Consider the following 20,889-nt stretch of genomic DNA (forward strand, 5'->3'; position numbering starts at 1 on the left):
ACAGGTGTGAAATTCCCCCCTCACCCCCCGAGTCTCCAATCTCTGATAAGGGAGCATGCCCAAAATGTACCTGCATAAGTCTTTGGCAAACAGCAAGCGCACGCCTCACACTGAGCTTGCTGCAATGGCCCATCTGCTCAAAGGCCCACGAGGAACTAAACTCCCTGCAAACCCACCAGCCCAATGGGTATAGTGAGGGAGTCAATGAAACTGCCAGCTCCAGACTCTTCTCTGGATGGAACGTAAGTCACCAGGAGCAACCATGAATTCTCATTGCAGACCAATACAGGCTGAGCTCCTGGGTCCCAGGGCAATTTCCAGTCAAGACCCACAGAGAAAGTGGGCCAGACTGACAGGACCCATTGGCAGCCCCACAATTCATCCCCACTGAAGAGCATCTTCTCGGCCTGCCCTCTAAACTTCCTCCTTGAGTAACCTAGAACTGTCCTGAAATCATATAGCTGTGGCTCTCGAAAACTCCAGCCAGAAGCTGAGCCAGCCCCATCTGGCCATGGGCTGCCCGTCTGGTCCACACGAGGCCCCAGGAGATACCAGCACTGTCCAAAGCTTCCCTTTTGCAGCCCACAACCCACGGCTTGAGAACCTCATGGCAAAAAAGATTAACCTGCTCCTTCCAAAAAGGGGTGGCGTAACCGTGCCTCAGAGGGTCACAACTGAGGATGCCCAATTCAGGACAAACTGCTGAGAAACAGGGCAGATACACCCCAAGACTGGTGGCTAATCCCCCATAGGATACACCAAACCAGCAACAAAAAGTAAACTCCTGTTTCACCATACTGGCTAACAAGAAAACAAAGGCAGTTTTCTCAGGCATTCCAGTTCTTATACCACCACCAGAAACACTGGATTTAGAGATGAGTGGTTCTTTACAACCAGTCTCATCAAATAATAGGTTCTTCTGATCCTAAAGAGCCATCCACACACCCATGTCAATATATAACGTAGATCTTACCCAAAAATCATGCTGATGCCAATCCTTTAGTATCTAAAAATCTAAAGGTTTGTTCATAAAAAGAAAGAAAGGTGAGTTAAAATTGGTTAAAGAAATCAAATACATACAGTAATGGCAAAGTTCTTGGTTCAGGTTTGTAGCAATGATGGAATAAACTGCTGGCTTGATAAGTCTGTCTGCTTCCAAATCACTGGAAGGTCCTCAATTCCTTGGTTAGAATGCTCCCATTAGTATAAGTTCATAGCCCAGGGGCTTGGGCAGGAAAGAGGAAAAATGGAGGGGTTTCCAGGGCCGTTTACACCCTCTGCCATGTGGAGGGAAACCCATTGTTTCAAACAAAAACCTCAGCACAGGTAGTAGAGAATCACAGGTGACCAGATAATGTTTGGAGTCACATGGGCAAGTCACATGTTCATGCCCAATTTCACTCAGTCCTTGCAGGAAGCCATTACCTATATTCCAGACAGCAGGTAGGACAGTTCACTCAGTTTAGATTGATGTCTCCTATGGTCCATTGTCAGTTAAGTGTCCTTTAGATGGGCTACTCAATTTGAATAGTCCCTATGAGATGTGCTGGCTAACTACTTTGTGGGCGTTACCCCAGAGGCAAACATTTGAAATCCAGGTATAGAGCCAATATTCATAACTTCAAATACAAAAATGATACATGCTGGTTATGATTATGCCATCTGTATGCAAATAATAATCTTTTCATAGACACCTCACTTGACAACCTTTGTATAAGATTTGCTGCAAATATATAACAGTGGTTGCAACAATGATCTCTATGGTCATATTTTAATTGGATAACGTCACAGGTGGACTGGGAAAGAAAATGAGTGAGGCGGGGTGAAACCTCCCCAGATGTGTCTAGGGACAGCTGTGCACATTAGGGAGCTGGATGAGCCTAAGTCAGGACTTGTCCCTGGTATATTCATCCCCACACACGACGGAGCAGATGGGAGAAGGAAATCTGAACTATTTGGCCCCTGATTAACACCCATAATTGGAGTCAGCCCAGAGCAACAAGCACAGCATCCCTGGACTCAGCACCAGCATGCCAAGCAAACCAATCATTCTTGAGAGCCACACAAGTTCTGAACAGAGCAATCAGCTCAGAGGGGCTGTGGAATGCCCTTGGGGGGGCTTCCTCTTTCCCGCTCCACGCCCCATGACCACCGCCCAGTGTCAGCTGAGGACACAACGAACCACACAGATCACCAGTCCGGCTGTGTCCCATGAGTACAACACGATTGTCTCCTGCCCACCGCCTAGAGATGGGCTTGAGCTGCCAAGTGGTTAGAGTACGAGAGACCCGGGTTCTATTCTGCCACTAGCTTGCTGTGACCCTGAGCAAATCAGCCACTTTGCCTCTTTGTGCCTCCCCTTCGCCCCTGTGGGTAAGATTTACTGAGGTTTAACACTGACAAAGCATGTTGTGATCATCTCTGTGTTGCGCCTGGTGGGGAGGACAGCATCGTTACTGAGGGAGCTACGCGTTCGTTACGCAGAAGATCTGGGACACAGTTTTCCCAGGGCTGCTGCTCTCTCACTGACATCTCACTGCCTCAGGTTATCAACTCTCTGTTCACCCAGTCTTGTCCCGGAGCCCATCTCCTGCCCCTATCAACACGATGGAAACAACAAGAGAATCCATAGGATCCTAGATCACCAGATGCTCCAGCGTTTCAGCTGCCAGCGTGTCCGGGCTCCCCATTACGGACTGGTACATCACAAACTAAGGGAATCACAGAGGCAGGGTTCTCACCTTCCTCTGAGATAACAATTGGCTGCTTCTGGCAAAGGGAAGCCAGACTAGATAGACCATGGAACTGATTCAGCAGGGTAATCTCAGCCCTGCCAGGAGCACACGCTCGCAGCTGTTATCCAGTAGAACAGCTGCTGTGCAGAAGGCTCCATGGAAACCTCTCTCCACAGCACAGAAGTCCATGCCAGAGATGCATTAGGATGGCTGCATTTTGGCCACCACTGCTCTAGAGGCAACCCTCTACTTGCAACCTGGTGGATAAGGCTGCACTATGTGCCCACCGAGGCAGCTGGCACAAGCATGAGCTCTTACCAGAGACAGAGATGCTGGAAGTAGGGGGGCTGCCACTCCCACTGGCTTGAAGTGGTTTCCATCTTATACAGGGTTTACAGTTTGGTTCAATGGCTCTCAGCACCCCAGACCACAGGTCAGGCTGCCTTTAGAGTCCATGGGGAACTTGGCTTTTTGGGCCAGATTTCAGTAACAAACCTGGCATGTGGAATTACCCAACTCGGAACTCTTAAGGCTGATAAGCACAGATGCAAATGAGATAATGTTTAATACCAAGAATCAGCTTAGGAAATAAAACCCAGACACAGAGGCAAGCTCACTCGCTAAACACCTGACAGACTTTCATCCAGCACCAGGCCAACCTGACGCAAGACCCCCAGGAGGGGGGGGGGGGGCATTCCAGAACCAAATCACCGCCTACAGCATTACAACACACAAAATGGGCCAGGGAGCTCGGCCGGGCTGTAGGGTGCAGTTGGATGGAGAGAACTTGAGGCTGAAGTAGCAATGAGCCATGTTAAGCATAGCAGATGGAAGCCAAGCGTCTTCAGTGGATCGTCTCCCCCGCCACACCCCAGGTGTCCCAGAGTGGTGTCTCAGCTGAGAAGCTCCATGGAGGGAAGAGAAGAGCTAACACACTCCTCCAAACCAAGTATAAGCCACCTTACAGCTTACACTACAGCCAACACAGTTCTAGCTGTTTGGAGCCACTTGCAATGGGCCATCAACTGTTCTGTTCACAGCTGGGCCTCCAGATACCTAGGCCAGGCACCATGATTACTGACCAGCAGAACTACCTGGGAAAAGAGTGACGATTTTTTGCAAAACTATTAAAAAAAAAAATGCAAGGTTCCTGTTCATTTGGCTGGTTTTCTGATCAGTGAGGTTTTCTGGTTTGTCCACAAAAGCCAGTTTTCACATTTCACACACTAAAAAGTTTCCTCTTTTTCAATGAGAAGCCAGACATTTTCTAATGGAACAAAGGTTTTTCCCAAATGAAAATTTCCATGGGAAATAAATTAAAAGCACCAGCTTTGATCTAGAAAAATCTGATGGGAAATTCTGACCAGCTTCTCCTAACCAGTTGAAAGACAGTTTTCAGCCAATTCAGGGTAACTCTGTTGGACCAGCTAGCAGAGGCTGGGTCAAATTCTGTTGAAAACAAAACGTAGAAACTGCCTCTTAGTGGGTTCACTCATGGTTTGTCGCTATCTGCAACCAGCCAGCCAAGCCACCTTTGAACAAAGTTAGCCTGGACCACATGCAGTTTGAACCCCAGCAGAAGGGACTGTAGAGCAGATACTGCCGTTTCCTTCCAGCCAAGGTTTTCCCTCACATCCACGTTTACCTGAAAGTTCTACTAGCAGAAGAGGGGGTGGGACTGAATTAAACATTCTGATGGGGGTGATACAGGGGCTCTGTTTCACACTTCAGAAAGCGATGGAAGGGTCTCATTCTGAAACATAGCGCAGTAACCCCAGCTCTTCGTTTATGACACTCGATGCTAGCTTCTGCACATCATGAAGTAGGAGGAGGGTGGATCTGGTAGAGGCTGGGTTACCACTCCTCCTAGTGGTTGTGGGAATAGCCCTGATGGCCTCATAAGGGATTGCCCAGGCTGTGTTTTCAGGGATACTGAATCTCAGCACAACGATATTCTGATTAGGGCTGTCAAGCGACTAAAAAAATTAATCACGATTAATTGCACTGTTAAACAATAGAATACCCTTTATTTAAATATTTAGGATGTTTTCTACATCCTAAAATATATGGATTTCAATTACAAAGTGTACAGTGCTCACTTTATATTCATTTTTGATTACAAGTATTTGCACTGTAAAAAAACAAAATAAATAGTATTTTTCAAATCACCTAATGCAAGTACTGTCGTGCAATCTCTTTATCATGGAAGTTGAACTTACAAATGTAGAATTATGTACAAAAAAGACCTAAATTCAAAAATAAAACAATGGAAAACTTTAGAGCCTACAAGTTCACTCAGTCCTACTTCTTGTTCAGCCAATCGCTCAGACAAACAAGTTGGTTTACATTTGCAGGAGATAATGCTTCCCGCTTCTTGTTTACAATGTCACCTGAAAGTGAGAACAGGCGTTCTCGTGGCACTGTTGTAGCCAGCGTTGCAAGATATTTACATGCCAGATGCGCTAAAGATTCATATGTCCCTTCATGCTTCAACCACCATTCCAGGGGACGTGTCCATGCTGATGATGGGTTCTGCTCGATAACGATTCAAAGCAGTGCGGACCGATGGATGTTCATTTTCATTATCTGAGTCAGATGCCACCAGCAGAAGGTTGATTTTCTTTTTTGGTGGTTCGGGTTCTGTAGTTTCCGCATCAGAGTGTTGTTCTTTTAAGACTTCTGAAAGTCCCTCTCAGATTTTGGAAGGCACTTCAAATTCTTAAAGCTCGGATCAAGTGCTGTAGCTATCTTTGGAAATCTCACATTGGTACCTTCTTTGTGTTTTGTCAAGCCTGCAGTGAAAGTGTTCTTAAAATGAACAACATGTGCTGGGTCATCATCCAAGACTGCAATAACATGAAATATATGGCAGAATGCAGGTAAAACAGCAGGGGACATTAAACTACTTGGGGGATAATTTGGTCAAAAATTTAATTAACACATTATTCTTTTAATGAGGGTCATCAGCATGACCTCTGGAATGGTGGTCAAATCATGAAGGGGCGCACAAATGTTTGGCATACCTGGCACGTAAATACCTTGCAATGCTGGCTACAAAATTGCCATGTGAATGCCTGTCCTCACTTTCTGGTAACATTGTAAATAAGAAGACGACACCACTATCTCCTCTAAATGTAAACAAACTTGTTTGTCTAAGCGATTGGCTGAACAAGAAGTAGAACTGAGTGGACTTGTAGGCTCTGAAGTTTTACATTGTTTTGTTTTTGAGTGCAGTTATGTAACAAAAAAAATTTACATTCGTAAGTTGCACTTTCACGACAAAGATTGCACGTCAGTACTTGTATTAGGTGAATTGAAAAATACTATTTCTTTTGTTTATCATTTTTACAGTGCAAATATTTGTAATAAAAAATAATATATACTTTGATTTCAATTACAACACAGAATACAATATATGAGAAAATGTAGAAAAACATCCAAATTTTTAAATAAATTTCAATTGGTATTCTGTTTAACAATGTGATTAAAACGGTGATTAATCGTGATTAATTTTTTGAGTTAATCGCGTGAGTTAACTGATTAATCAACAGCCCTAATTCTGATGCAATGTGCAAGCATTGTAGTACCACATCATCCCCCTACTCACCATGACACGCTTAGGAAAGCAGCTGCAGCTTACATCAACAGAGCATGCAGGGAATGTGCACTAAGAGGAGAGGGAATGAAGAGATGAATTAGACAGCCTGCACAGAGTCACTGTGGCCAAACTTCAATGCATCACATCAGTTTAGAGCACAAAGCATCACCTCCTGTTTAGAGCAGAGGGCTGCAGGTCAGAAGTTTGGGGTTTTACTTCTGGCTCTGCCCTCAATTCACTGTGGTGATTGGCTTCAGGTCACACTCTCTGAACTTCACAGCGATGGTGCGAGGCATCCAAGTGCTTGGAGAGCTTTGGTCAAGAGGTGCTAACGGAAGTGCCAAGTACTGTATTCCCATGAGCAGAGGTGGAGAAGTCAGAGTGGGTCCGTGCGGTACAGAAGTGAAGCAACCTCAGCAGAACACAATGGATGGCCACCACCCATTCTCAAAGAAACAGCTTTCAGTGTTGTTCGGAAAGCCTCATCTAAAAAGGAACTTTATCATGGGGCTGCCAACATAAGAGCAGCCACTACTACATGGTTGGCTTTACCAACTACACATGGTTTAGCAGAGACCCTGGGCTGACCCCATCTCCCAAACTGCTGCATATTCTACTCCTGAGGGCCAAAAAATTAAAAATTCTTCCCACAAGATTTTAAAATTCTGCAAGTTTTATTTGTCAAATAAATGCAAAGACTCCAGCATGGCAGCGGGGAGCAGAGACCACTGGCGGCACAGAGGTGGGAGATCACCCTGCGGCCTTCCCACCCCCGACACACGGACTTAGCAGTGAGGCTGCAACCGACCCTGACACAGCACAAGGTCTAGGCCTGCCCCAGAAACACCATGGGGCCCTGCCCCTCTGTGCCAGGCGCACCAGGTGTGGGGCAGGCAGGCTCAACCAGGCAGGACCCAAGTGTGGAGGGGCACAGTGTGGAAGGATCTAAGTGTGGAAGGGCACTGTGTAGAGTGAGAGGATTCTCTGTGGGACAATCTGGGTGTAGGCAGCTCAGTGGGGCGGTCTAGGTGTGGGGGGATCTGGATGCACAGAGGCTCGTTGGGGTGGGGGGTTCCAGGTGCAGGAGCAATGGGACTCTACAGGAGCTTCGAGGTGAAGGTGGTTGGGGCTCAGCGGAGGGGTCTGGGTGCTGGGAGAGCGGGGTTTGGTGGGGTTGGGGTCTGGGTGCAGCTAGTTGGAGGTCAGTGGCGTGGGGGTCTGGATGTGGGGGCTTAGGGTGGTGCAGGGGGTGAGGGCATCAGAGTTGGAGTGCAGAGAGCTCGGTGGGGGGGGGATGGTCTGGGTGCAGGGGTGGGGTTCCAGAGGCAGGAGGTCTGGGTGCAGAGGGGCTCCAGATGCAGGGGTAGAGGTTCAGTGGGGTGGGGTTCGGGTATGGAGGGCTAGGGGGGGTTCTGGATGTACCAGGTGAGGCTTGGCAAGTTTGTCTGGGTATGGGAGGTCTGGATGCATGGGGGTTGGGCGGATGGGGTAGCAGATCCCTGTACAGTGACGCCTCCCCCCACAGCTGAAGAGCAATGGGGGGAGGAAGCAGGGGAGGATGCTGAGCTTCCTGCAGCTGGGGGAGGTTTCTAGGGATGAGTCTGACAGCCCCAGCCACTCCTTGCAGGGGAAGAGGAAGTCCCTTCCTCTCCTGCCTCCAGCCCAGCAGGGACTAGCAGCTGATCCTGGCTCTGGATAGAAGCCACTGGCTGGGGTGTCCCCAACCCCGTGGTGATTTCCCTCTGCACCGGCTGCTCTGGGTGCCTGAAATGATGTATCTGCACTGCTAGAGAGTGGTGAGTGACTGTTCTTGCAGCTTCCCTGTCAAAGTCATTTTTCTACAAGGAAGCAAAGAAATCTGCGGGGGACATGAATTCTGCACACATGCAGTAGTGCAGAATTCCCCCAGGAGTAATATTCCCTAAGCACCCTCTGGCTGAAGGACATCAGGTCTTGTTTCAAGTATTGTCTGTGCACCATCTTTCACAAGTACTACTTTCACTTTAAAATAAAATAAAATAAAAAAAGCAACTATCTAAAGATCGACATCTGTGCACATTAGCGATGGGTCAGAAGTTCGGATACTGTCCCAGAAGCTCAGATGCTTAAAGTGAAAGCTCTTGCCTCTTCTAAATTGGGCTGGAAATCTCATTAGTCCCAATAGTCGCCTTACAAAATTTCCAGTGCTTCCTGCTGGGCTGGGAATACCATGTAGCTAGTCTCTCAGAATCAGGGTCTCCAGCTGGAGCTGGGAAGAAAAGAGGCACTCCCAAAGGGGAAAAATGTTTCTCCTGACACACACACTTTTCCAGGTTCTAGTTTGAGTCCGGGGCAGACATTTAGGTCCTGCTTTCTCCAAGCCATCTTCATTCTCTCATGTCTCAAAGTAACACAATGGCTCAATGGCGGACATGTTGATTTAAAGGACCACGCTTGTAGGATTGCATCAAGCGGAAGGGAGTGGTGCCAGTATCTAACATGCAGGATTAAATGCTGGATGCTCCACAGGACAAAAGAAAACTCCTCTTGTCAGTGGCATGACTGGGAGGGATCTATCTCAGGCGATTACTTTAAACAGGATTAGAGTGTACGACAAAAGTTCGTTTCTGGGCTTTTGTGCCAGGCTTACATAATGCTTAAGTGGAAAAACACAAGACAGTGGAGATTATGAGAAGAGGTAAGAACTCGGCTACAAGCAAAGTTACTCCCTGGCACCGTCTAGAAAAGCTGGTAGACAATGTCCTGCATTTACTCCCACTCCAACTCTTATATTACTCAGAGCATAAATCAAATCAGCATCTAGACAATTGCTCTTGCCTATGTCTTTCCATGTAGCAACCTATGCCCTTTCTGGGGGACCCAGGACAAACGATTACACAAGAACGTTGTCCAGAAGGAATTTTCTAACTTCGGCCCATCAGCACTATGCAGCAGGATAAAAGTAACAATTATGGGATGCTTTTGGCCAATCCGAATGCACAGGGCAGCTCCCAGGAGCAAGTTAATTGGCTGACAACCAACCAGCACACAAGGCTATTGTCGGGGTGTGAGACAACATGGAAACCGAGCTGAAACAATCAGCGCTCTGTTTTACTGCCATGCATTCGGAGTTGCCAGTCCCAACTGACAGGACACACAAGGGAAGTCTACAGATGCAGGAAGGAGGGAAAAGTGAGGAGCTGGTTTCTGTACCAAATCGGTCTGAAACATCTTTAGTTCGTGCCCAAGGGACCAACCCCAGAGCAGGGGCAAAGGCCATGGCAGCGAGAGAGCGTTGGGCTGGTATTAGCTCAAAGGCACTTGAGCGCATTTCCCAGCACCACCCTAGTTGTCAGGGGAGCGGCACGCAGTGGGCATCTGCTGCTTAGGGAGCAGAGGCTGAAGAAGGTGGCCACAAAGAGTAGCCAGGAAGATGAAGGAAGAGACTTGTGGCTAGCGAAGGAGGACTGGAGAGACATACAGATGGCTGGGAAGGCGATGGGGAGGGGGAAAAGATACACATCAGGCCACACGGAAACAAGTACTGGCTGATGGGAAGTCAACAGCAATAGAGAACTGGCCCCCAGGGAAACCAGTTGCCTTCATTATGGTCTATTACCTGAAGGCCAAGAGTAACATCCCAATTACAGGAACTACCCCCCGTATCCCGGGGTGGAATTTTCCTGCTGTTACCCAAGAAGCCAGCCAGTATTTGCATCCTGCATCCCCAAGAGGTCAAGACAGTTCACAGATAACTGCACTGAGGGGAACAGAGTCCCAGGCCTTATTGTAAAATAAGGCCCCATGATCTCTCACCAGGCAACTTGCATTGCTTAGCATTGCCTTTGTAGAAGGGCCCTTTAGTAAAGGGACTTCTGGAGACTCTCTGGAAGTTGAAATTAAGAGAGACACTTAAAACTAGCCTGGACGCAGCCGTGGGGAACAATCCTGAGTTGGCAGGTGGAATAGACTAGAAGTGAGCCAACAGGGCCTTTCTGCCGCCAGCATCCACGAGAATGGATGCATGACCTATGATGTGAGCCTGCTAAGCCAATGGATTCCTCATGGCAGCATCAGCCTACGTACTGCAACAACCCAGCAGGGCACGTGAGGCTTCCTCATCCTGCAGACATCTGCTCAGTCCATAACCACTGCTAGCCCTCCCCCAAAGGGAGAGTGGGTGAAAGAGGGGACTGAAACCCTAACTAGATCTCTTGGCTCCCTGCCACCCCGGGGCTCTGTAATGCCATTTTTACTGGTGGTAAATTGAACTAGGATTAGCAAAAAGACAGACTGTACTTGCTCCCACTGCCACCTCCCCCCATTCCTCCCACCCACCCACCATCCCCTTTCACGCCAGCTGCAGCCACACAACTGGTGAAAATCTTATGTAAGCTGCTGCTGTCCTTGGCAGGATGCTGAGGGGACATCTGAGATCAATCTGTGTGCCTGTCCCTTCCTGTTCCGCCTGCCCCCGCGATGCCTTGATCCACAGAGCTCCCCACGGCAAGCAAACGCTATGAAAACTGCCGGAAGCATCAGACCACCAGAAGCTCCAGGAGGGAGAGTCTAACCTGGGGCTGGGGAGCCCCAGGAGCTGCCGGCAGCCGCTCGCTCTTTGTCACATGTCCTGCAGATACACACTTGCCTTAAAACTACTCAAAGACAACATCTTTAGTCTCCAAGGCAGGTCACGTGGTACCTATTCGATAAGGTGACACCTGGTAATGCTGCTCTGGGAGGCAGCTCCCTGAAACAGGCAGGCAGTGCAGGCATTGGCCCTGCAGGTCAGAGCATCTGCTAAACACACAACAAGCCATCACTCCTCCAGTATGGAAACAGCCAGAAGCTAGCTGCAGATGGTGCTAGTGCTTTCTATCTGGTCCCATGCGATCCCTTGTTCTTTAAAGCAGGGGGTGGGGCAGACCTGGGTATGGGATATATTAATCAGCTCTATGGGTAAAAAGCACTTCACAATGGACATCATTAGGTTTACTTCCAGAGAAGCACATATTATACATACAGAGGGCCAGATTAAGGCATAGATCTAGGGTTCCAGCTCCCAGAGTCAAATGATTACATCACAATCACAGCTTTCACTCCAGAAGAAAATTTTAAGCCCTCATGGTTGCAAAGATAAATTTGAAGGCATAGCTTGAGTGTAGCTGATACAGTAGCCTCTGCCTGAGTCTGCAGAGAGCCTGAAACAAATCGCTCTGAGAGGGGCAAACTGCCCCATACTTCTCAAATGGGCCTCAGGAAAGAACAGATTTAATCAGACACATAGACGAACACAAGACGTTGGGGAAAAAAGAGTCAACACTGCTTTTGTAAAGGGAAATCATGCCACACCAAGCTACAGTAGTACTTCAGACTTACAAAAACCTTGAGAAGTGAGGTTGTTCCTGACTGAAAAAAAATGTTATGGTTGTTCTTTCAAAAGTTTACAACTGAACATTGACTTAATACAGCTTTGAAACTTTACTATGCAGAAGAAAAATGCTGCTTTTAACCATCTTAATTTAAATGACAAGCACAGAAACCATTTCCTTACCTTGTCAAATCTGTTTTAAAAAAAAAAAAGGGGGGGGGGGTTAAAGTAGTTTACATTTAACACAGTACCGTACTTGCTCTTTTTTTTTTTTTTTTTGGTCTCTGTTGCTGCCTGATTGCGTACTTCTGGTTCCAAATGAGGTGTGTGGTTGACCAGTCAGTTCGTAACTCTGAGGTTCTACTGTATTAGACTTCTTTGAAGGTGTAGCATGGGGACAAGGGTGGTGCAGTCAATGTAGTGAATTTTCAGAAAGCCTTTGACAAGGTCCCTCACCAAAGGCTCTTTATCCCATAGCTCCTTATTTTGCTGAAAAGAGATGGTCCTCTCATGGATCAGGTTTCAGAGTAGCAGCCGTGTTAGTCTGTATCGCAAAAAGAAAAGGAGTACTTGTGGCACCTTAGAGGCGAACCAATTTATTTGAGCATAAGCTGTAGCTCACGAAAGCTTATGCTCAAATAAATTGGTTAGTCTCTAAGGTGCCACAAGTCCTCCTTTTCTCTCATGGATCAGTAACTGGTTAAAAGATATTGCTACCCTTTGTGTCCTAAATGGTCAGTCTACGGAATGGAGAGAGATAAATAGCAGTATTCCCCAGAGATCTGTACTGGGACCAGTATGCACAGTCAACCTGTGGAACTCAGTGCCAGGAGATGTTATGAAGGCCAAAAGTTAATTGGGTTAAAAAAAAGAATTAGATACGTTCATGGAGGATAAGTCCATCAATGGCTATAAGCCAGGACAGTCAAGGACAACTCCATGCTCTCAGTGTCCTTAAACCTTTGACTGCCGGAAGCTAGGAATGGATGACCGGCAATTGATAATTGCCCTGTTCTGTTCACTCCCTCTGAAGCATCTGGTACTGGCCACTGGTGGAAGACAAGATGCAGGGCTAGATGGACCATAGGAATGGCCATATTGGGTCAGATCAATGTTCTCATCCCCAGACCTGCGACCCTCCAGGGCCCCACCAGCTGTGGACTCCATGCGGGCCAGCGGGAGAAGAGACCAGCCCCCCAACCCAAGCAGATACCGCAGCAGACAGGTAGATGCTGAGTGATGGAGGGGCTGCTGCCACCCCTACCTCTCCTGGGGGGAGTAGAGACCACCTGCTGCCACTTCTGTGAATAAAAAGGGCTCCTGCCTCATGCTACTGCCCCTGACATTACACCGAGTGGGTGCAGGGCCATGGTGAAGGGTTGGGGCTGAGACAAGGGGTGCCCCTGGGGCACGGTGTACCCAGGGTGCTGAATTACTTTAATGACACCCCTCCCTCCCCACAAAACATCGTCTGTTTCAGCACATTCACTGAGACACACAATCGGGCCAGGAGATCACTGCATACTGGCTTCTACCTTCCTTAGGGAACATCGACACAAGTATTCAGATACTATTCACAAATCACTTCTTTTCTGGGAGGCGTGGCTGGAAGGCTGGGAGGAGCGTGCTCTCCCCGACAGGTCAGGACACCCCTCAGGTAGCCTAAAGGGCAGTGAGGGAATGCCAAGAGCTTCAGGGGAACAGGTGCTGGCGCATCTGTAGCAACAGAGCATCAGAACAGAAAACCAGGAGCCCTTTTCAAAAAGCGGCAAATATATAGGGCAACACAGAGATGTGTGCCAAAAAAAGACAACACATTCTTGCCGATACTGGAGAGGACATGACTCACCAACACCACATTTGACAAACCCACCCACAGACTGTAGAGTAGAGACACCCAGGTCCCATACGCCCCTCTCCTCACCCCACGCTAGCTCTCTGGCCTTATCCAGAAGAAACCATAGTGGGTAACCCTTTAAAGGGACAGGAGTTTTATAAAGAGACTTGGCCCTCCAGAGACAAGAGACAAAGCGTGGCCAGGTTTATATGCACACAGGGATCCATTTTTGGACCACAAAAGGAGCATGGGCCACTTACAGCTCCAATCTAACCAGGGAGACAGTGTGACCCAGTGGATAGAGCATACTGGACTGGGACTCAGGAGACTTGAGTTCTAGTCACAGCTCTGCCACTGGCCTGCTGGGTGACCGTGGGCAAGTCACTTCACCTCTGTGCCTCAGTTTCGCCATCTGCAAAATGGGAATAATGATATTGACCTCATTTGTCAAGCACGTAGATATCTAGTGATTACAACCGTTTGTGTGCAGATCGTGAAATTGATGCTTACTAACATTTACTGATAAAAAAAAACTAATCCTTCCAAACCTATTCATAAAACATAGGGGAGGCAAAAACATCTGTGTGTTAAAACCAGGGTTTTTAAACCTGACAGTGTCCCTTTAACTCTAATAGAAACTTTTACCTTCCACATAATCTGATGAATAATTTATGTCTGGAAAACCAGAAATATAACATTCACTAATGGTTACCATAACACAGAAATGAAGACTCTGAATAAGTGATTTATTAAACCCAAGCCATGCTGTAGCTTGAACAGAGTACACAGTTTGGCTTTCATATCCAAAAGTGAGAATGAAAATTTTTCATTAGTAAACTACAAAAGGAACCATAAGGAGTCAGTGATTTTTTTTAAAAAAATCACAGTGATTTAAACCAAGTCGACTTATCACACAGACACGGGACAGAGGAAGTGGCTTGATCTGGGCAGTCATTTTGCAATCCCACCTTCTATTTCCTACCACCTCCAAGCATCCAAACTCCCGCCAGCGTCAAACACAAAGGGCTTCTGGGCCTTCCCCACTTCTGCCTCCCTGACAGCAGCCACTACGCGTGAACTATTGAATCAGTTCAGAAACTGAGATGTTACCAATGCATATCTCCCTTTGAATAGGAAATAAAATGATACAGACATCACCACTGTGCTCTCCCTCTCTGGGCAGAAAAAGGGATCTCGTTTCTAAAAGGCTCAGAATGAAGCAGAGAGCGAGACAGCATTTCCAAAGGGAAAAAGGGGAGGGGAAAAAACCCCAAACCCTGCCTTTGTTCAGCCTGGAGATCTGCCATCCTCCCGCCTCCCCCCCAGCACAGTATTTAACGCAATAAATGCTGCTCTCTCCCCTCAAAGAGAAAATAAATGTGACAGGGGATCCTTTCTTTGCCCAAGCTGACAGGATCTTTCCCTTTCCTTCAGGGATGAGGACAAAGGCTCGGACGGGGAAGCTACTCCTTTGTCACATGTTCCTGCTGTCAGAGTTTTAGCTTCACATTATTAACATTTGATGTGGGAATGGAGTTCAGCTCCCAGGCCTCTGCCCCTCCCCGCTCAGTGTAGGCCTTAGAGTCTGTGGGAAGCCCACAACCTCAGAGCTTGCCTTAGGCTCCTGCAGTTTTCTCAGGCATTCCAAAATTTGGACATCCCCTCTCTCGTGCCCTCCCCCTCCCCGAATCTTGGACGCCTGCCTAATTGAGTATTTATTTATCTCTCCATTTTCCCAGCTCTATGTACACACACACAGGCCCAGAATGGTCAAGGCCTACACATACTCCCAGAGCCTCCCAAAAAACTAAAGGGGGCTGCCCCCCCTTCTAGACCCAAGGGAAATGGAGAGGATGTTGGAAAATGTGTGGCTGGGGGGAGGAGCAGCATGGGGGTGACAGGAAAGGGTGATGCGAAGGGTTTGTGAACCGTCCACTAGGGAAATTAAAAATAGCTGTGTCAAATGAGCAGTTGTAAGTGTCACAAACGGGGTTTTGAGAGGAGCCAGCTGCAACCTATTCGCTACCCCTGCTAGTCAGCAGTTTGTCTAGTGGATACCCCCACACACTCCCCCTTCTCCCTTTCTTCCCATCCCAAAAGATAGTCACATGTATCCAATTCATGTACATTAAGTGTCAATGATGAGCAAACGTGGCCTCTGAAAGGCACTTTTAAATTTAAATAAGGTTTGCCTCGCAATTAACCCACCCCCTCCTCCTCCTGTTGGATCAATCACTTACTCCTGGGGGAATTCTGCACCACGTCACATGCGCAGAATTCATGTCCCCCGCAGATTTCTTTGCTTCCCCACAGAAAAATGACTTTCTGACAGGAAAGTTGCAAGAGTGGTCAGGCACCCCTCCCTAGTAGGGCAGGCAAATCATTTCAGGCTGCCGGAGCAGTCGGAGGAGAGGTAAATCACCCCGGGGCTGGGGACACCCCAGCCAGTGGCTCCTACCCTGCACTGGAATCAGCTGCTAGTTTCAGCTGGGCTGGAGAGGACAGGACTTCCTCTTCCCCTGCAAGGTGTCAGACCCACCCGCAGAAACCTCCCCCAGCTGCATGAAGCTCAGCATCCTGTCCTGCTTCCTGCCCCCTCAGCTGCAGGGGCAAGGGTCACTGTACAGGGGGCTGCTCCCCCATCCACTCAACCACCCTGCATCCGGACCTCCCATACCCAGACATCCCCACCAAGCCTCACACCGTACACCCAGAACCCCCCTAGCCCTCCATAACCCGAACCCCCACCCCACTGAACCTCAACCCCTGCATCTAGAGCCCCCCTGAACCCAGACCCTCTGCCTCCAGACCTCCATCCCTGCACCCAGACCACCCCCCACTGAGCTCCCTGCACTCAAAACACTCACCCTAATGAACCCCACCACCCTAAACCACCCTGAGCCCCCACATCCAGACCCGACCATCACTAACCTCCAACTAGCTGCACCAAGACCCCCCCCAGAGTCCCTAGCACCCAGACACCCCCACACACTGAGCCCCGAGCACATTCACCTGGAAGCCCCTGCAGAGCCCCATTGCCCCTACACCTGGAACCCCCCCAATGAGCCTATGTACATCCAGATCCCCACACACAGACCCCCCACTGAGCTGCCTGCACCCAGACTGTCCCACACAGAACCTCTCACCCCACACCTGGATCCCTCCACACTGAGCCCTTTCATACTTGGATCCAGCCTGCTTGAGCCTGCCTGCCCCACACCCGGTGCACCTAGCGCAGATGGGCAGGGCCTGGGGTGTTTCTGGGGCAGGCCCAGGTCTTGTGCTGTGTCAGGGTCTGGTGCAGCCTTACCGCTGAGTCTGTGTCCTGGGGCGGAGGGAGGGGGGTGCATGGCCTGTGCTCCCCACTGCCATGCTGGAGCCTCCACATTCATTTATTGACAAATAAAACTTAGAGTTTTGCAGAATTCTAAAATATTGTGCACAGAATTTTAAATGTTTTGGCGCAAAATTCCCTCAGGAGTAATCACCAAAGACCACTCCATTTTGCAACAGTAATTTCCATTTTCCCAGCCCAGGATATCTATCATGGGGTTACAACTCCCCAGCGCTCTCCAATGTAGACAGGACCCACAATACCAAAGGAGACAGGACCATGCCAGCCAAGGGAACATGGTTTCTTAAATGCTTCCATTTTCAAATGGGAAGCAGACACTATCAACAGCTACAAGCCTCCAAACCAGAGGTAGCCGGAGATTCAGCAGAGCTGGAAGGCAATGAAGAAGGCTGTTTCTGCACAGATGAGCTTAGCTTGCTGGGAACAGTAGGGGGCAGTGTAGAGGGGAAGCTGCCAAATGCACTCTTGGAATCTCATTTTCCCCACTCATGCATCTGCCCCTTCGCCCAAGGATCTGACCTTGAAGTTTTCAAAGTCATTTCGATGCAGCTGTTCTGCAGCATGGATGGGAGAACATCGAGGCCGGGTTAAGTCACTCCAGCGCTGGGCTTCCCCCCAGTTTTACACGGCAAGCAGGTTGCTGATGAATGGACAAGCAATGAATGGTGCCCATTGTATTCATTTTGTTGCTTCTCCCTCCTTACGCGTACTCCAGTAAAACAGCCTTTCCATTTTTTTCTTTACGATCACTTATTGTTCCTATCACTTGGCCTTAGCCAGACAGACACCAACCAACAGCTGGGCCATGCCCAAGTGATATCTTCTATTAGAGCATTAGCCTACATTAGTATCTTCACTACCCTGCTTACTCAACTGGGGGTGGGGAATGGAGACTTCAGGTTCTCTCATGGAAACCGGTTTGACCCCTTGTCAGCTGTGTCTGCTTGTAGAGGCTGGAGGGCATGGGGGTGGAGCAGAGTTTTCTCATTTGTTTTATTCTGCCTTTCTCCCACTTATATTGCAATAGCGCCTGGAGGAAAACCGGGCCTGTGCCTTGTTGTGTTCAGTGCTGTAGAGACTGATAGTAAACAACAGTCCTTGCCCCAAAGAGCTACCCGAGGATAGCTGCGCACACACACACACACACCCCCACCCCACCCCCCAATTACCTGAGCCATTACCACCAGCTCTGAAATTTCCACTGGCAATAAATGCCTTATAAGTGGCTTCATTTCTTCCACTTAAAGAATATATACAATTTTTTAAACAAATGGCTGCTTAATTATCCTGATGTCCAGGGAGTCTGATTAGAAAGTTCAGGTTTTCAAAATCCCTAAGACTTTATTCAGTGCATCAAAGACCCACTTTTCCAAACAAAATCATTATTCAGTCCCCTTGAAAAAGGCTTGTGATGGAAACAAAAATATATCCATTGTAGCTCACACACTTTCCCTACTAAGCAAAAAGGGAAGAGGAAATAAGAACACAGCTATTTTAACCTGTTGCTATTCCTCCCACCACTGTAACAGTAGTCTCTGCTTTGAAACTTGCCATACAGAAGACAACAAAAGGCTGAATTGTTTTCAGGAAGTAAGACTGGGCCAAATCATCAAAGCATCCCATTAATTAGGAGGTGGTTAGATAAACTGCTCTCTCCCAATTCCGGACTTTTCCTGTAATCTTCCGTTAAACCAGTGAAATCTCCTCCTATAGATTAATTTGTAAGATACTTGAGTTTCTAGATAGTGCTTCAAATGCTAGACAATTCTTTTGTTAGGCAGGGAAGTGAAGGGTAACTTTTCCAACTGAAGCCAGAAATGGAGAATTTGAGAAAGTAAAAATATACCTGTCCGAGAGAGAATTTGGACAAAACATTAAGATTAATTCACCTACACTTACTACATTCCAATGGATCTTTAAGAGACTACAGAAAGCTCAGGGCCTGGAATTAAATCTCACGATATAGACGGAGTATCAGAGCAGATGCTTATAAAGAAAACAGCAGCTGCAGTGACATGGGCATCTAGTAAATCCAGTCATGTTGGGTTTCAGGGCTAGAGCTCTACCTTCCTGAAATAGCTGTTTGCTGCTGAAGTTTTACCCACTGACTGGTAAAGGAATCGCCAGAAATGAAGGAGGTTAGTGGAGACAGATGCTGGAATAAATGGACCAACAGTGGTCAGCACCAGATGCTTTAGAGGAAAGTGCCAGGAACCCTGCAGTCAGCAGTTATGAGATACATACTCCAGGGTAGTCTCCTGTTAACTCCCAATAGTTAAAGATTGGCTTACACTCTGAGGTATGAAGGCTTATAACCGTCCAAAGGTGTTTAAAAAAAATATTTACTATAAACAACTTTGGATATGCTCATTAGCCATATTAATGGCTAATCTTTTCTTATCCTGCTAAACTCTTAGTTTCAATTACATCTTGTGGCAATGAGTTCCACAGGCTACCTAAGCACTGCATGAAAAATATTTCCTTCTGCCTATTTTGAATTTGCCACCTTTGAATATCATTGAAACCTTGTCCTTGTGTTAGGAGACAAGGAGAACAGATCCTCCCAATTTGCTTTTTCTCTTCATTATTATATTTTTATGTCCCCTCTTACTACTCCTAATCATTCTCAGCACCTGTAAATTTCTGCTGTACTCATAGAATATCAGGGTTGGAATAGACCTCAGGACGTCATCTAGTCCAACCCCCTGCTCAAAGCAGGACCAATCCCCAACTAAATCATCCCAGCCAGGGCTTTGTCAAGCCAGGCCTTAAAAACCCTCTAAGGAAGGAGATTCCACCACCTCCCTAGGTAACCCATTCCAGTGCTTCACCACCCTCCTAGTGAAAAAGTTTTTCCTTATATCCAACCTAAATCTCCCTCACTGCAACTTGAGACCATTACTCCTTGTTCTGTCATCTGCTACCACTGAGAACAGTCTAGATCCATCCTCTTTGGAACCCCCTTTCAGATAGTCTGCAGAAGAGAAGAATGAGGGGGGATTTGATAGCTGCTTTCAACTAAGATTTGAGATGAGGTGACTACAACAGCCAGCACATTGTATTATTCCATGTGAGGCCTTAACATGGATTTGTACAATAGCATAATATTTTCCATCTCATTCCTTATGTATCTGATCATTTTGAGTGCTGCTGCAAACAGAATCAAAAGTGTTGAGCGGAAAGGGACTTCAGCAGGTCATCTAGACCATCTCTGCCGTGCTGAGGCAGGATTAAGAACCATCCCTTGAGCAAAAGGTCCTCAATGAGCTCTCCACAATAATGACCAGGAATTTTTCCCTGAGTTGATACTATTAACATAGAACCCAGTAACGTACCGGAATAGTTTAAGTTATTATGCGTTACTTACTCTGTATTTGAATGGAGGCTGGAAGTTGCAGAGAGTCAGCTCAGTACAGGCAGAGCTTGTTGAAGTGACAAATCACTACCGGACAGTAGCATCCTCCCCTGCATAAAGCGAGAGAATATTTTCTCCATTTTTTGGACAGGGGAGAATTAAACTGGAGAAGCCTAGGAGTCCAGAAAGCGAGTCTATCTGATGCAAGCCATGAAACAAGTAGGCGGCAGTGGATAAAAGCCCCCAAGTTGTAGGGATCCTGGAGGGCCCAGTGAATTACCGTACAGAGATCTGACCCTTTCTCACAGCCACTACAGTCAAGCCCTTTTGTTTCAGCTTGTTTTAAATGTGAAACATGCTTTGAGTCAAGCCAAAAGCTTTTATGCTAAACAGAAACTGAAAGTATGAGATCTGGCAACTGTAGGCAGCAGGAAAACCAAGCTGCATGGCAAAAGCAACTTACAAGGACACTCAGTTGTAGCAATTTTTGGACAAAGCTTTCAAGCTTTGTATTTCCTCAAAAGACTGGGAGGAGGGCGCTGGGAAATGTTTAGATGGTGAAATGTCTGGAAAAAATAAGGACGGACAGACTAAAACCTTTACGGCTTGTTTTTAATCCCCTCCAAAGAGTTTTCTTTCTGTGCCAGGACTGAAGAAAA

At 47.5% G+C, this 20,889-nt stretch overlaps 1 protein-coding gene across 8 annotated transcripts in view; it reads right to left on the reverse strand.

Moving 5' to 3' along the window:
• Window positions 1–20,889, reverse strand: part of MPRIP (myosin phosphatase Rho interacting protein) — a 172,492-nt gene that overhangs the window by 108,792 nt on the left and 42,811 nt on the right. Inside the window, exon 1 of one of the 8 annotated variants that reach the window (XM_074965115.1) lies at window positions 20,243–20,387. The exons of the other annotated variants lie outside the window; for them this stretch is intronic. The gene's annotated coding sequence lies outside the window, so the exon portion shown is untranslated. Of the gene's footprint in view, window positions 1–20,242; window positions 20,388–20,889 lie in introns of those variants that run through there. 8 annotated transcript variants of the gene reach the window in all.

Source organism: Natator depressus, chromosome 10, assembly GCF_965152275.1.
Source record: "Natator depressus isolate rNatDep1 chromosome 10, rNatDep2.hap1, whole genome shotgun sequence".
Classification (NCBI taxonomy): domain Eukaryota; kingdom Metazoa; phylum Chordata; order Testudines; family Cheloniidae; genus Natator; species Natator depressus.